Below are 14,868 nucleotides of genomic sequence, written 5' to 3' on the forward strand. Positions count from 1 at the left end.
TTCCAGGCTTTAGTTCCAAGGACTGTAACCGATTTTCCGAGACCTGACCTATGAAGCAAACCTGTCCGCTGCATATTTAGGACCTGATGCCATTTTCGCTCTGAAGGTATAAGCAAGATTTTGAATAACACGCTTTTTATGAATAGGTAACCAGTGATTTGAGGGATGCCGTCGCAGAAGATCGGGGAGGTAAAATATTAGGTCTACCAAACCATACATTGAGGTCACCAAGGATGCATTCATTTGACTATATTGTAAAAGGTTAGAGAGTGTCTAACAAAGTGTCAGGGAATGTTGAATTATTAGGTGGTCTGTAGAAAATGAGAAAATAACATGAAAAGCTTGGAGTAAGGTTGCATATGACAACAAGGTCCTCTTAACCTTGTAAAGAAACATCTTCACCTCTCATAAGATTTGCTGTTTCTTCAAATAAGGAGGTGGCTTAACTGTCATATTTACACATGCGATTTTGTTACTTTGAGATCCTGGTGGAACAGTTTCATGCAAGACCAGTGTCATATCTTCGCCCATCCATGATTCAGTCATAACAAGTCAGGTTCTGTGTCCATCAATATGTCAAATATATGGTGATTGTTTTTTTAAATAGCATGGGCATTTATCAGTAGGCAGTCCACATTTGTATTGGAGATGGTGTTTGTGCTGCAGGAGGGTGAGTATTGTCTTTTGACGTTGTGGATGGTGTACTCTTGTTGGCGGTAACTGTTGGAGGACAGAGAAAGTGTTTATAATTTTTCCTCCAAAAGCCATAGAATTTTTTTGTGGCTGGTTGTGTGGGTGGTGTTGAGTCCGCTTAAAGTTAAGGAGTTGGGCTGTGGAGTTGGGTGAAAGGTAGCTTTGTTTTGAGATAAACAACGAGAAGTGAGGTTATTAAGAGTGTTGTGTAGTTCCTTTTTTTGCACATGTTGGAGTTGTATGGGTGAGGGTGGTGGGCATGAGGGTCATGTGGTATGGCTCTGTATTGAGCAATGGATGCAAGACGTGAGTATTTGTGCATTTGTGGACTGAGCACTTGGTGTATTTGTTGCACGGAGAGTGAGTTTTAAATGTTATATTTATTGGTATTGAGAGAAGAGTGGATGTGTGTAGGTATTTATTTTATTTATTTATTTATTGGGTTTTATATAGTTCTGGCTAGACCCAGAGGTATCAGAGCGCTTTACATGAGGATTAAACAATGTTACAGCATTACATCAGTTACATTTACATTTGTTACTAGGGTATTCATGACATAGAAAAATTACAACTGATGGAGTAAAGAGGAAAAAAGGGAGAACAGTAGAGGGGATTGGCAGAATATCAGGGGGCAGAAGAAAGAGCATGGGGTGAAGAACAGTAGAGGCAGAGGGGGGAAAGGAGCTTCATGGGGATCATGCCCCTAGATGCGGGGGAGGGAAGGGAACATAATGGGGAGACGAGGAAAAACAGTGTCCGATGTCCGGCTGGGTAGGTGCCGGCCAAGGGGGTGAATCCCAGGGCCCAACTCCTCTATAGCTACGTATGATAGCTCCACTGGGTATCAGCCAAAGGTTAAGCAGGCTCTGCGGTAATTCCAAACAGTTGAAGATTCAGCCCATGGGGTAACGTCATAGTTCCATTGAAAGTAGTGTCAGAGAGAGCTGGAGGTCCATAGGGAGGAGAACAGCAGTGGAAAAAACGATGAGACCTATGTCCGAAGCCCGGCTCGGTAGGTGATGACTCTAGCGGTAGGCTGCAGCCAACCTCCCCTATAGCTGTCGATGCAGCTCCACCGGGAATCGACCATGATGCTCGGGCTCTGCTGGGATAGACTGAAGATCATTAATTGTCCAAAGGTCTCAAGTCCGGAAACAGAAGAATGGAGATGACAAGGATGGTAGAGGGTTCGCTAGTTCAGTTGCTTGGAAGTCTGCTGCCCCAATACATCAAATGTTGGTGGTTGCAGGTAAAGAACAGTAAATTAGTTCTTGTTATTGAGCTGGGATGAGTGAGGCACATCGTTAGCTCCCTGGAAGAGTGCATGATTGACAAAGTACTGTTAGTGTGTGAGGGGTACTAGAGCGGTCGCCATTTTAGGGTCAGGCAGCGTTGAGGTCTGTTGGGAGGGTGGAGCTTTTTAATGTTATTTGTTAAGATGCATTTTTTCTGTTTGTTTGGTCTTGTGGAGTAGGGTTAGCTGGTATATTGGTTTTAACTTGAGGTGTAGGATTTGAGTGTGAGGTACTGGTGAGTTTGGTTTAAAGGAGAAAATGGGTGAGGTTTGTGTTTGAGAGTAGAGTCTGTTGGTGAGCATTGCAAAATATTTGTTTTGAGAGATGGTTATAGGATGGGGCAAGGGGATGAATGTGTCTTAATGGTGGAGGAGAGTGGTGAAAGTGTCATTTGTTGTGTGAGAAGAGTATGGCTGTGTGGTAATGCGGTATGATAGATGGTTGCAGAAAGGGTTCGGAGGGGTGGCTGGGGCAATGCTAGGTGAAAGGGGAGGGTAGTGAAAGGATTTTGTTTGGTAAGGGTGGAAGTTTGTGAAATTAATTGTGAGTTTAACTAGTATTTAAGCAAAATGTATATTTTTTCTGCTGTAACATAGTTGTGGTTTGTGTAGTTGGTAGGTGTAGGGGTCCAAGGGAATTTAGGCATGTTAAACTTCTAGATAGCATTTGGTGAGTGAATGGAGGATTTAACTTGTTTGTTAGTCGAGAGTTGTGTGTGTGAGCTAGTGTGCAAGGCTATTTGTGGTTGTGTCTTGGAGAGGGGTTGCAAATTGTGAAACAAGCTCAGTCCAGCAACACCCTTAACCACATCAATGCTACAGCAATTCTCCCTCTGTGCTGAGAGTCTTTGAGTCCCATGGTTCATGACGAGCTCAGCTCGTCATGAGCACACAAGCAGTGTACTGCATGACGAGCTGAGCTAGTCATGAGCATGGAAGGGGTTAACCAGTCACCCTTGACCTGGACACCCTGAAGCACAGGGTTAAATAGCCCTACTGTTCAGGTGACATTGGCCCAATGAGAATCCTATCACTAACCAATCAGAACACTAGCCCTCAGCCTAAGAGCCAATGCGAGCTAGGTCTAGGAACCAATTGGAATCCTTGCCTTATCAACCAATCAGAACCCAAAGCCCTTGGTCCAATAGAAGCTCTAGACCAGGGAGTGAATCAGAACTCTGGCATTATTTGCAAGTTTTGAAACCAGATGCGGTTGGGTTCACAAGTATGGTGTACTGCGGAGCGAGTAACTTTGATATTAGTTAATGAAGATTAATTATAATTAGTGCCAGTTTGTAGGGTAGTATGATGTGGAGCCATACCTCAGTCATTGGAAATATTGCAAAATATAGCCAGTAGGTCAAATAGGTGTTGGACCAGTGGGCAATAGCTTTTCTTTCACCTGAATTGTATTAATAGTTGTGTTTTCTTGATCAAGTAAGTTTATTGGCATCACCATGGTCAGCTCATGCTAATAAACTGTTATGCCGATGCTGAGAAGTAGAAAAGTGAACAAGGAATAGGTGGGTTTGAATCTAGCCCATATTGAAGTATAACTAAAGCCAGTTGGAGTGGTGGCTTACCGGGGTGGAGTGCATGCACTTCCCAGGTGCTGCATCAAGGTGATTTGTGACTTACTGCTTTCCCCTCATACTGCTTGAGCCAGCCTCTAGAGCGAACCTTCAGGCCAATTTGTACCTCATCAACTCAAACTAACTAATGTCCCCCACCAAAGTGGCCATAAAGGATCACTCAAGAGGACAGTGTTTTGCCATGCAGACAACTCTGCACAGCTTATATTCATGGCCTGCTGGTGTACACATGTTCTTTGCTGGTGCCGTACATGAAGCATATAGAAACGAGTACACTGTTGTTAGAATTTACCTTTATGTGTGGGAACCCATATTTAATGCTCAGTTGTATTGATGGGTTTTAGATTCTGAACATTGGGGTGCTTCTGTCCAGTTACAAGTGTATGTACTCTAACCCTAAAACATGTCAAAATTAGCTAATACCTTATTGGCATTCTTGCATGCTTCGGACAAGTTGATGCCAATAGGAAATCCAACTTTTCTGTGTGGCCATACCATATTTTTCGCCTTTTGCTGGACACTATATTTTTCAGGCTTCAGAACTCTGTGCACTTTACCCCAGCTATTCTGTGGTAAAGTGCCTGTGTGGCCCCATTTAACATGATTAAATCGACATACTCTAATTGATATATTTAACTTGTCTATACCTCTCTAGTTTATGGTGCAAAATGTACCTAGGGCCTGGAAGTTAAATTCCTCTGGTGGACTGCAGCACAGAATGAGCCATCAATTATAATTTCAGTCTAAACATGTCTTCAGGCCTAGTGTTGTAGCCTGACTGTTACAGGGCAAAAAATGCACTGTGACCTGCCAAAGTAAAAACCTTCCTTTTACATATTAATGCGACCCCTGTGTAAGCCTTGTGGGCCACAGGGCAGGATATGTTGTAATTAAAAGGGGGCATCTAGAAATGTAATGTTAGTATGGCTGTACAGTGACAAGCCCTCAAAAGCTTTTTTCAATATGGAAGGTTCTAGCTGTCATAGGAGGAAAATTTGATTTTAGATTAATATATCAACGTTGCTATTCTGGTATGAGACACGCTAGAAAAATGGTTCTACCACTGTTTTTAATATTCACAAAAATCCAATTGAGTGATGTAGCTGGATTTGCATAAATACTTAGGGAAAGTAACTTTTAGAAATTTTTCTTTTCTCTGACTAAAACCCCCTGAAGGCTAATTTGCATTAGCCTGATAGCAGCTGTCATGACAAAGCTTGATCTCAATGAGGTGTGAAAACTGCTCCCACAGTAAAGACAAGGGTTTAGGCCTGGTGAAGAAATGGGGGTGAGGATGGGCACATTATCCCTATCAGCTGATGAAGGCCAGCTGAGGAGGTTACAGGCACTTAATTACCTGGTTCTAAGTATGGTTCAGTCAAGCTAATCACCCGTAAGGGTATCCAGGTGCTGAGAACCCTACTGCTTAGGCAGGCGTTCAGTTGAAGAGCCAGGTTGAACAGCCAGGTCTTGAGTCCCTTCCTGAATTCCAGCAGAGCAAAAGATGTCCGGAGTTGAAGGGTGAGGACTTTTCGGTGAGGTAGGAAAAGGAGCTTCCTCCACTGTTGGGGGTGTGAGCAAGGGAGAGGGAAAAGGAGTACAGGTGTCTGGAGGGCTATGGGAAGTTCAGGCGGTGGTTGATGTATGCTGGTACATGATTGTCTAGGGTTTTGTAGATATGGATCAACATCTTGAATTGACATCTCTTCTGATTGGGGAGCCAGTGGAGCTTCTTGAGGTGGGGGTGATATGGTTCTCCAGTATTGGGGTGTCTTTCATAGATTCACATGCTTGAATATTCCCCGTCGTCGAACTAGGAGTCCCGCGGTAAATATCATAGCAATAAGATGCTAATAACATAAGTATGTAAAAACATAACACATAAAAATACACAGTAGAAATGCATATAAATACCAAGACATAATTCCTACATAGGAATACATGGCAGAGAGAAAAAACACTTGCAACATATCCATGTCATTATGTTAGTCCAAACTGCAGCCAATCAGGTGCAAGCACCCCTCCAGAACATTCTCCTCCGAGCTCAGTCCCTCATATTTTCTACCGCACGTTGTGTGAAGGGAGTCTCCCTGAGCTCTGCTCAGTTTTTCTCAACTTTTCTTCTGGACGACATCTGCTGCTGGCTCGTCGACGACGGTTACATCGACGTTATCTATGTCGATGAAGGTATCTATGGGCTCTAGACCTGTCTCGTCAACGATACCTATCCTCTCGTCGACGAAAAAGAAAATTCTCTCGTCGTCAACTACATCTTCATCGACGAAAGCTATAAAATCTTCGTCGTCGATCCCGTTGACGAGTGCTTCGTCGACGGCTGCATCTTCATCATAGTCGACGACTCGGTCGACGGCCACTTCGTCCTTGACGTTGAAGACCTCATCGACGCCAGACCCAGCGACGATGGCGGAATCCTCATCTGCCTCTTCGTCGACGGTGACTACCTCCTCTTTTGCATCCTTGCCATTGTTGCCACTTCCAACGTCAGATTCTGGTCTTTCCAGCACCGGCCCACTATACCAACGTCGCCAGGTTCGGGTAGACCAGTTGTCTATTCCAGATGACAAGCAGCCACCTTCGGCATTGTTTGCCACTGGCTCTGAAGAGGACTCTGGTTCAGAAGAGGAAGACTGTGGCCATTTTGGGGCAGCACACAGTCCTTCGGAATTAGTCATTAAGTGCCAGGACTATGTTGAGGAACCTGAAGGAAATTATTTTCAGGATGAAGAACAAGCGGTGCAGGTTCCAACAGCGACACTGCCTCTGTCTCTCCTTTCTAACCTACAACATATGTTGGAGGATTATAACAGGTGATTTCCCCCATCACATCAGGGTTCGCCAGTACCAGCAGCACCTGTACCTACAGTACCTCCTCCTTGGCTGACCACCATGGCTGATTGGTACGACAACCAAATCCAGACACCGTCCCCTCCTCCAGTGATACCTGGGGATTCCCCGCCAGTGGACATTGCCAGCTTCCATCAGTTAATGGACAGAGCGGCTCAATGCTTTAAACTGCCAAGAGTCCAAAGAGAAGAGGACTGTTTTCTGTATGATTTTAAGAATCAGCCATTTAAGCAGGTCCATACAGTCCCCATTATTTATTTCATATGGAACGAAGGGTTGAAACTTATGCAGACACCAAATACCATCCCTGCACAAATGCCTCGCCTAGAAAAGAAATATAAGGCACCCATTGGTTCCCCTGCGTGTCTGATTTCGCAGCCGAAGCTTGATTCCGTGGTCACTCAGCTGCTCAGCGACGCTCAAGGAACCCAGCATCACCTATTACAGCTCCTCCAGATCGGGAGGGTCGTCGCCTGGACGCCATTGGGCGGATATTTTCATCAATGGCCTCTATCACGGTGAGAGCAGCAAATGCTTCAGCTATTCTAGGGCTATACGATCGTCAGATGTGGTCTGACATGGCTGCCCTTGTAGCCCTCATCCCGGAGCCCTCCAAGGCCGAAGCCTTGAACATTTTACAGGACGGAGAGAGCGCAGCTGAGGAGATCATAGACTGCTCAGTAGACATCGCATCGACTGCTTTCCGACAGCTTGCAGGGGCAGGTGTGTTGCAGCGACAGGGATGGCTAGGCTCCTTCTAGTTTCGTCAAGAGGTACAGGCAAATATCCTTGATATGCCGTATGATGGAGAGTCACTCTTTCTGGCACATGTTGATGAGGCTCTGCAAGCCATTAAAAAAGGACACTGACACTGCACGCTCTTTAGGGACCTTACAGTTCCGAAAACAACCTTTTCGTGGCGCACGTAGACGCGGCACTAACTCCAATTTTCGTGGAGGATCTCGTCAAACATACTCCTATAACCAGGGTACTCTTCCCAGCAGCAGCAGTCCTCCCGTCAGCAGTCCTCCAAATCCTATCGAGGAAAGTCTGCATATAGAGGATCTACCTCTAAATGACAATGACTTGCCTTCGTCCCAAAAGTTGGAGGTCGAATCTTCCTGTTCTTTTCTCAATGGTCCTCCATCACCTCAGACCGTTGGGTTCTGGACATTGTAGCAAAGGGCCGTGCTTTGGAGTTCATCAAGATTCTTCCTCCCACTCCTCCATCCGGCCCGGCTCCACCCCACCTCAAGGAGTTGTTCCAACAAATTCGGATTATGATTACGAAGGGCGCCATCGAAATGGTTCCAAAGTCTCAAAGAGGAAGGGGGAGTTCTAGTCCCGTTTTTTCCTTATCCTCAAGAAATCAGGAGACTGGCGTTCGATTCTGGACTTACGAGCACTGAAAATATCTCAAATCCCAATCCTTCTGTATGCTCACGCTCATGGAGATTTTGCGTCTTCTCTCCCAAGACGACTGCATGACCACTATCGACCTCCAGGACGCTTATTTTCATGTGCCAATTCTTCCACGTCATCGAAAGTACTTGCGCTTCCGAGTGGGAGAGAGACTTCCAGTTCTGGGTGCTGCCTTTCGGCCTACGCTCCGCCCCTTGTGTCTTCACAAAATTGTTAGCTCCTGTGATAGCCTACCTGTGGCTCAAGGGCATCCAAATTTCTCCATACCTGGACGATTGCCTTCTCAAATCTCAATCTCACAGCCAGTTGGTTCGGGACACTCAGCGCTGTCAGGAGGTCTTCCGCTCCCACGGCCTCTCCATCAATGTCGAGAAGTCCCAGTTTGTCCCAGCTCTCTGCAGAACCTTTCTGGGCGCTACCCTGGACACTTCCGTAGCCAAAGCGTTTCTGTTTCACGAGCGTCAGCTGAAGATACTCCGCCTTGTGGCTCGTATTTGCGCAAAACAGTCCATTTCAGTCCGGATCTTCAAGTCTTTTCTGGGGATGGCATCATCATGCATTTCTCTGATCCCGAATTGCAGGTTGAAAACTCGCCCTATTCAGGAAGAACTGGAAGGGCAATGGTGTCAAGTCACCGGATCCTTCAACGACATAGTCTGTGTCACCGCTCGCATGAAATCGGCTCTCCAGTGGTGGGTGCAACAGTCCAACATCGCGGCAGAGGTTACTTTCCTCACCACCGCTCCGGAACTCACGCTGACGACGGATGCATCCTTAGAAGGGTGGGGTGCTCACCTTCAAGGTCTGTCGATCAAAGGCAAATGGACTCTGCCTCCGCGCTCTTGGCACATCAACCGGCTGGAATTGAGGGCCATCTTTCTAGCCCTCAAGTCGTTCCATCCTTTGATCAAGGGGGAGTCAGTCCTATCCAAACGGACAACACGACCAGCATGCACTATGTCAACAAACAGGGCGGAACCAAATCTCCTCCCTTGTCTCGTCTGGCACAGTCAATCTGGGATTGGGCAGCTCAGTCACCACGTCACCCTGACTGCAGTTCATCTGCCAGGAGTCTCCAACATCCTAGCGGATTCCCTCAGCAGATCCACGTCTTCCACCCACGTGTGGCAGTTACACCAACCAACACTCGACCTAGTCTTTCGACGGTGGGGTCACCCAACCTTGGATCTCTTTGCAACACCGGAGAACCGGAAATGCCCATCTTACGCAAGTTGGCATCCCCACCCCAGATCGTGCAGGAATGCCCTTTTGATGAACTGGTGCGATCCATTCGCCTACCCTTTTCCTCCGATTCCACTAGTTCCTCGCGTGCTGTGGAAGATGCGGAGACAACCTTGCCACATCCTCCTGATCGCTTCCAGATGGCCTCGACAAGGATGCTTCTCGGAGCTACTACTCCTCTCCCAGTGCGAACCCATACTTCTGCATCCTCGAGCGGATCTCCTCACGATGGACGGAGTCAAGTATGTCATCCGAACCCCTCATCCCTGAAATTATCGGCATGGAACCTGAGCACCTTGAATTTGCCCATTTAAATATTTCACCAACATGCAGGGACATTCTCGCTCAGGCAAGAGCTCTGTCTACAGTCAAAACCTACAAACTCAAGTGGAAGAGGTTTTGTCATTGGTGCGCAGATGCCAATATTCATCCTCTTCATTCCACTCCGGATCAGCTTCTTCCGTTATTTCTGCAACTGGCTCAATCAGGACTTTCACATTCCACTTTGAGAGTCTTCTTGGCGGCGATTTCCCGCTATTGTCAAGATGGTTCCACCTCGCTCTGCTCCTCTAGAGTAATTCGCCAGTTTTTCAAAGGATTATTCCGGAAGTTCCCGCCCATTCGGCGTCCTCCTCCCACTTGGCATCTTAATGTCGTACTGGCTCAACTAATGAAAGCACCATTCAAGCCCATCCACAGAACAGACTTAAAATTTCTCACCTGGACGGTAGCCCTTCTCCTTGCTCTAACATCCTCTCGAAGGGTAAGCGATATTCACACTATCGCCATTAAACCTCCATTTCTCCAATTAAAATCGGACTGTGTAGTGCTTCGCACCAACCCTACTTTCCTTCCTAAAGTACCTACTGACTTTCACATTAACAAACCTGTTTTCTTAAAAACTTTCTTTGCCAATCCTCATTCTCTGGCAGAGCAACGCCTACATTCCTTGGACATTAAAAGATGTCTTAAATTTTACATCAATAGGACAGCACCTTTTCGCAAGTCTGATCAACTATTCATTGCCTATGGACGCATGCGGAAGGGACGCCCTGTTATCAAGACAACTATTGCACTTTGGATTTCTTCAGCAATTGCTTTCTGCCATCAGCAAGCCGGCAGGCCTCTTCAGTCTTCCGTGAGGGACCATTCCACCAGGGCGATGTCATCTTCTACTGCCCTGTTTGCCGGTGTGCTGCTTCATCAAATCTGCAGAGTGGCCACGTTGTCCAGCAGGCATACTTTCACAAGACACTATTGCCTGGATGCCATCAATGACACAGATACGGCAGTGGGACAGGCAGTGCTTCGCAATATTTTTAACTAAGGTGAGCCTCTGTCTTCCCTCCTCCATTATGGTTATTTTGCTTATGGTTATTACTTGCATGACTTTATTATAGTCAATTAAGTTTTCTTCCATGTTGTTGCATGGTTTCTTCGAGCCTTTTTCGGCTACTACTGCTCACTATTCTATTCAAGCATGTGAATCTATGAAAGACACCCCAATACTGGAGAAGAACAATTGTTACTTACCTGTAAACAGGTGGTTCTCCAGTATTGGTGTCTTTCATAGATTCACATGCGACCCACCCACCTCCCCTCAGAGGCTCTCTTCTCCTCATAGACTCTATTGTCACTCCTGTGCTATGAAAATCTGAGGGACTGAGCTTTGAGGAGAAGGTTCTGGAGGGGTGCTTGCGCCTGATTGGCTGCAGTTTGGACTAACATAATGACATGGATATGTTGCAAGTGTTTTTTCTCTCTGCCATGTATTCCTATGTAGGAATTATGTCTTGGTATTTCTATGCATTTCTACTGTGTATTTTTATGTGTTATGTTTTTACATACTTATGTTATTAGCATCTTATTGCTATGATATTTACTGTGGGACTCCCACTTCGACGACAGGGAATATTCAAGCATGTGAATCTATGAAAGACACCAATACTGGAGAACCACCTGTTTACAGGTAAGTAACAATGATTCGTCTGCTTTGGGAAGTTGAAGATGAGTCTGGCCACTGAGTTCTGTATGGTCTGCAGTCTCTTCAGGTATTGCGGGGTGATTCCTACATAGAGTGCATTGGAGAAGTCCAGTGTGCTGCTGACTAGGGCTTGAGTGATGGTACGTCTAATTTTGATGGGGACCCATCTGAGGATTTTGCGCAGCATGTGGAGAGTGAAGGAGCAGGCGGTGGAAGCTACGTTGATCTGGCTTTTCATGGTAAGCTTGCTGTCCAGGAGGATACCAAGGCTGCAGGCATGGTCTTTCAGAGTAGGTTAGGGTCATAGTCCGGAGGGCCACCAGGAGTCGTTCCACAGAGAGGTGGTGTTCTCAAAGAGAAGCACTTCCATTTCGTCTCTGTTGAGTTTTAGGTAGTTATCTTTCATCCAGTTGGCAAAGCTCGTCATGCACCTATGGAAATTGGCTAAGATGTTGGAGGGTCTTCTGATAGTAAGAGGATGAGCTGGGTGTCATCGACATAGGATATGATGTTTAGTACTTGGGTTCTGACAATGTGGGCCAAATGCGTCATGGAGGTGTTGAACAGTGTAGGGCTGAAGGATGAGCCTTGAGGGACTCCGCAGATGATGTTCTTAGGTTCTGAGGTGAAAGGTGGTAGGCGGTTCCTCTGGGTTCTTCTGGTGAGGAAGGAGGCAATCCATTTGAGGGCATCTCCTTGGATTGCCATGTAATGAAGCCTTTTGAGAAGGGTGTTGTAGGAGAGCAAGGGTTCCTGGTGATAGGGGTAGATGGGCTAGATGGGGAGATGGGGAGATGGGCTGCTCGGCCGAGCTGTAGCCTCCATTAAGTAGGTCCTGGGTGGAGAGAGGGGCACTGGGTCGCAATGCCCGGACTGGCATGATAAGTGGGAGGGAAAATCGGTAGCAAAACCGACGGGGAATATGAGCGGGCAGAGTTGGCTGCAACAACAGGCAAGGACAATAGGCAACACAACATGCAGATTACAGTTATAAATGTATGTTAAGTTAAGCAGTGGTCTAAACAGTGGGCAGTATAAACTTGGAAAAAATGCAAAATGAAACAGCAAACAGTGAATTATAGAGGGACTTCAACAGGGGACACAAAAATGAGAAACAGTATGACCCCGCAGAACACCTTTTGGAATTATAATCGTTATAGCTGTCTTGATGGGCTTGAAGGAGTTGACTGACTACCCAGTGTATATACCACTGTTCCCCCTCTACCCAACGAGATTAATTTTTTCGATAGCGGGGTTACTGTGGAATATTACACCATGCCAATAATGGGGGGCAAAATAACTTCTGATTTACCCGATCTGATCCCCTTAACTCCTGATAAACCAACTGAAGTCCATCTTTCACCACCAGCTGAGGCTATTGCTGATAGGGGATGTACAAGTACATTGCTTTCACCCATGATTACTCCTTTAGAAGAGATATCTACCTCAAGTGATCAAGGGTATTCCATGGTGAGCTGGAATATAGCTGGGTGGCGTCAGAGAGCTTCGGCTCTTGGGTGGAGGGAACTTATTTGTGGGTTTGATATTTTATGTTTACAGGAAACATGGTCCACTATAGACATTCACTTTGATGGTTTTGTTTCTTATAATTGTGTTGCCCAGGAATCTGTTATGGGCGGGCAAAAGGGGGCCTGCTTGTTCTAATATCAGTAGATCTCCCGATAATTGTAAGATCATACTCTATTGTTGGCACACATTCACAAATTCTGGAACTACAAGCCAAAAAGGGTAGGAACACCCTACTGATCATTCATTACAATAATATATTTGATCCTACCAGCACCCTAGTCGTGGACGAACTGGAAGCCTTTTTGAATAAAATTTGTAATAAATCCCACACATCTTATGACATCATATGGGGAGGGGACTTTAACATCAGAACGTGCCTGCATTCTCACACCCCAGTTTGTGGGTTTGATGGGGATTCGGGGGAGAATCTAGCACATTTCCAACACTCCCCATATGGGACTTCCCTTAACGGTTTCTTGTTAAAATTTGATTTAGTTATCCACCAACCAGCTCTCGATAAAATGGGCAATATTGTTCCAACTTTCAAAGGGAGGGATACTGAGTCGGTTATTGACCATCTGGTGATCTCAACCCTTTTGGTGCCATCCTGTACAGTACCAATCATTAAGGACTATTGTCTGAGCGATCATAATGCCCTAACCATGTTTATTCTTATCTGGGGTCCCAGAAATACGCCTACAGGCAGGGTTGTTGATAATATTGTTCCAAGTAGGCCTAATGGAACCCGGATAAAGTGGTGTACGGAAAAATCAGAAAAACTACATAGTACAGCTGTGGTAGGTGGTTCCAGACAGATATTTCGCTGTCTGGAAATTAATGCCCCCCCCCTATGGGTATTATAGCAGATTTTGAGGAACTTGGCACTATTATTAATAGAATTTTTACTAGCAATAAAATCAATACCAGACGGGATAAGGTTGGCTGGTTTGACCAAGCCTGTACAACAGCACTAAAAACTCTTAAGAAAGCACTGTCCAATCTCCCAAGAGACAGGGAAGTGGTCAAAACCTTGAGATCCAATTATAATATAGAACTAAAACGCAGGAAAAACGAACTCCGGGAACAAGCCTGGGACAATTTGGATAGTGCTGCAGCTCTCCGGGACTGCAAATTGTTTTGGAGTACTATTAACCCCCCATTCCTCCAGAAAGAAGATTTCCCAGTACTTACCGCATTAGTAAGCGAAGATAGCTGGGTCCGATATTTTTCAGGAATTTTTGACCCCCCTGAGGAGTCTTATGATAAAATCTGTATGAATCCCTTGCTGACTTCGCAGCCTTTGGGAATTACCATCCGAGAAGTAGTCACGGCAATTAATTCCAGTAAAGGAGGTAAAGCCCCAGGACTCGACGGGGTCCCGATAGATCTCTACAAACATGATCTGGCCCTCTGGAGCCCTTTATTGACCCAGGTCTTTAATGCTGCCACTGATTACTCCACCCCGGCAACCTGGAGTGAATCCGTTATTATTCCGATTTATAAGAAGGGAGATAGAGGGGAGGCCAAAAACTACCGCCCCATCTCCCTTTTAGATTCCTCCCTTAAAATTATGAGCCGCGTACTACTGCTACGCCTGGAGGAGTGGGCGACCGATAATAATATCCTGGCACAATCCCAATATGGCTTTAGAAAGGGTTTGGGAACCATTGACCAGTGTATCAACCTCAACCTTTTAATAGGTAAATATACTAAGGTTAAATCTGGCTCCTTATTCCTTTGTTTTGCGGACCTCTCCAGTGCCTTCGACCTGGTGAATCATTCCCTGCTGTGGACAACCCTTCTTGATATGGGAGCACCCTCAGCTATTATCCATTTCTTAGCTAGGTTATATTCCAATCTTTCCACACAGATTCGATATGGACCAGCAGGAGAGTGTACGAGAAAGATTATGGTAAAATCAGGCATTAGGCAGGGGTGCGTATTGGCCCCCCTGCTTTTTTCCCTTTTTATTAATTCCATGGAACAAGAATTACAACAGGTCCAGGCAGATGCACCACAAGCAGGAGGCCTACCTATTCCAGTGTTGTTATACGCGGACGACACTGTTTTATTATCTAGAACCCCAATCGGCCTCCAGCGGCTAATGAACTGGTTTTATGATTTTATTCAGGGTAAGAAACTCAAAATCAACACTCTAAAACATTCATAATGGTTTGTGGCAAAACGGTGAAGCACCTTAAGTCTTTCTATTTTAAAGATAACAGAATTGAGGTCGTAGATAACTT

The sequence above is a fragment of the Lissotriton vulgaris genome, chromosome 11 (genome assembly GCF_964263255.1).
Source record: "Lissotriton vulgaris chromosome 11, aLisVul1.2, whole genome shotgun sequence".
NCBI classification, from domain to species: domain Eukaryota; kingdom Metazoa; phylum Chordata; class Amphibia; order Caudata; family Salamandridae; genus Lissotriton; species Lissotriton vulgaris.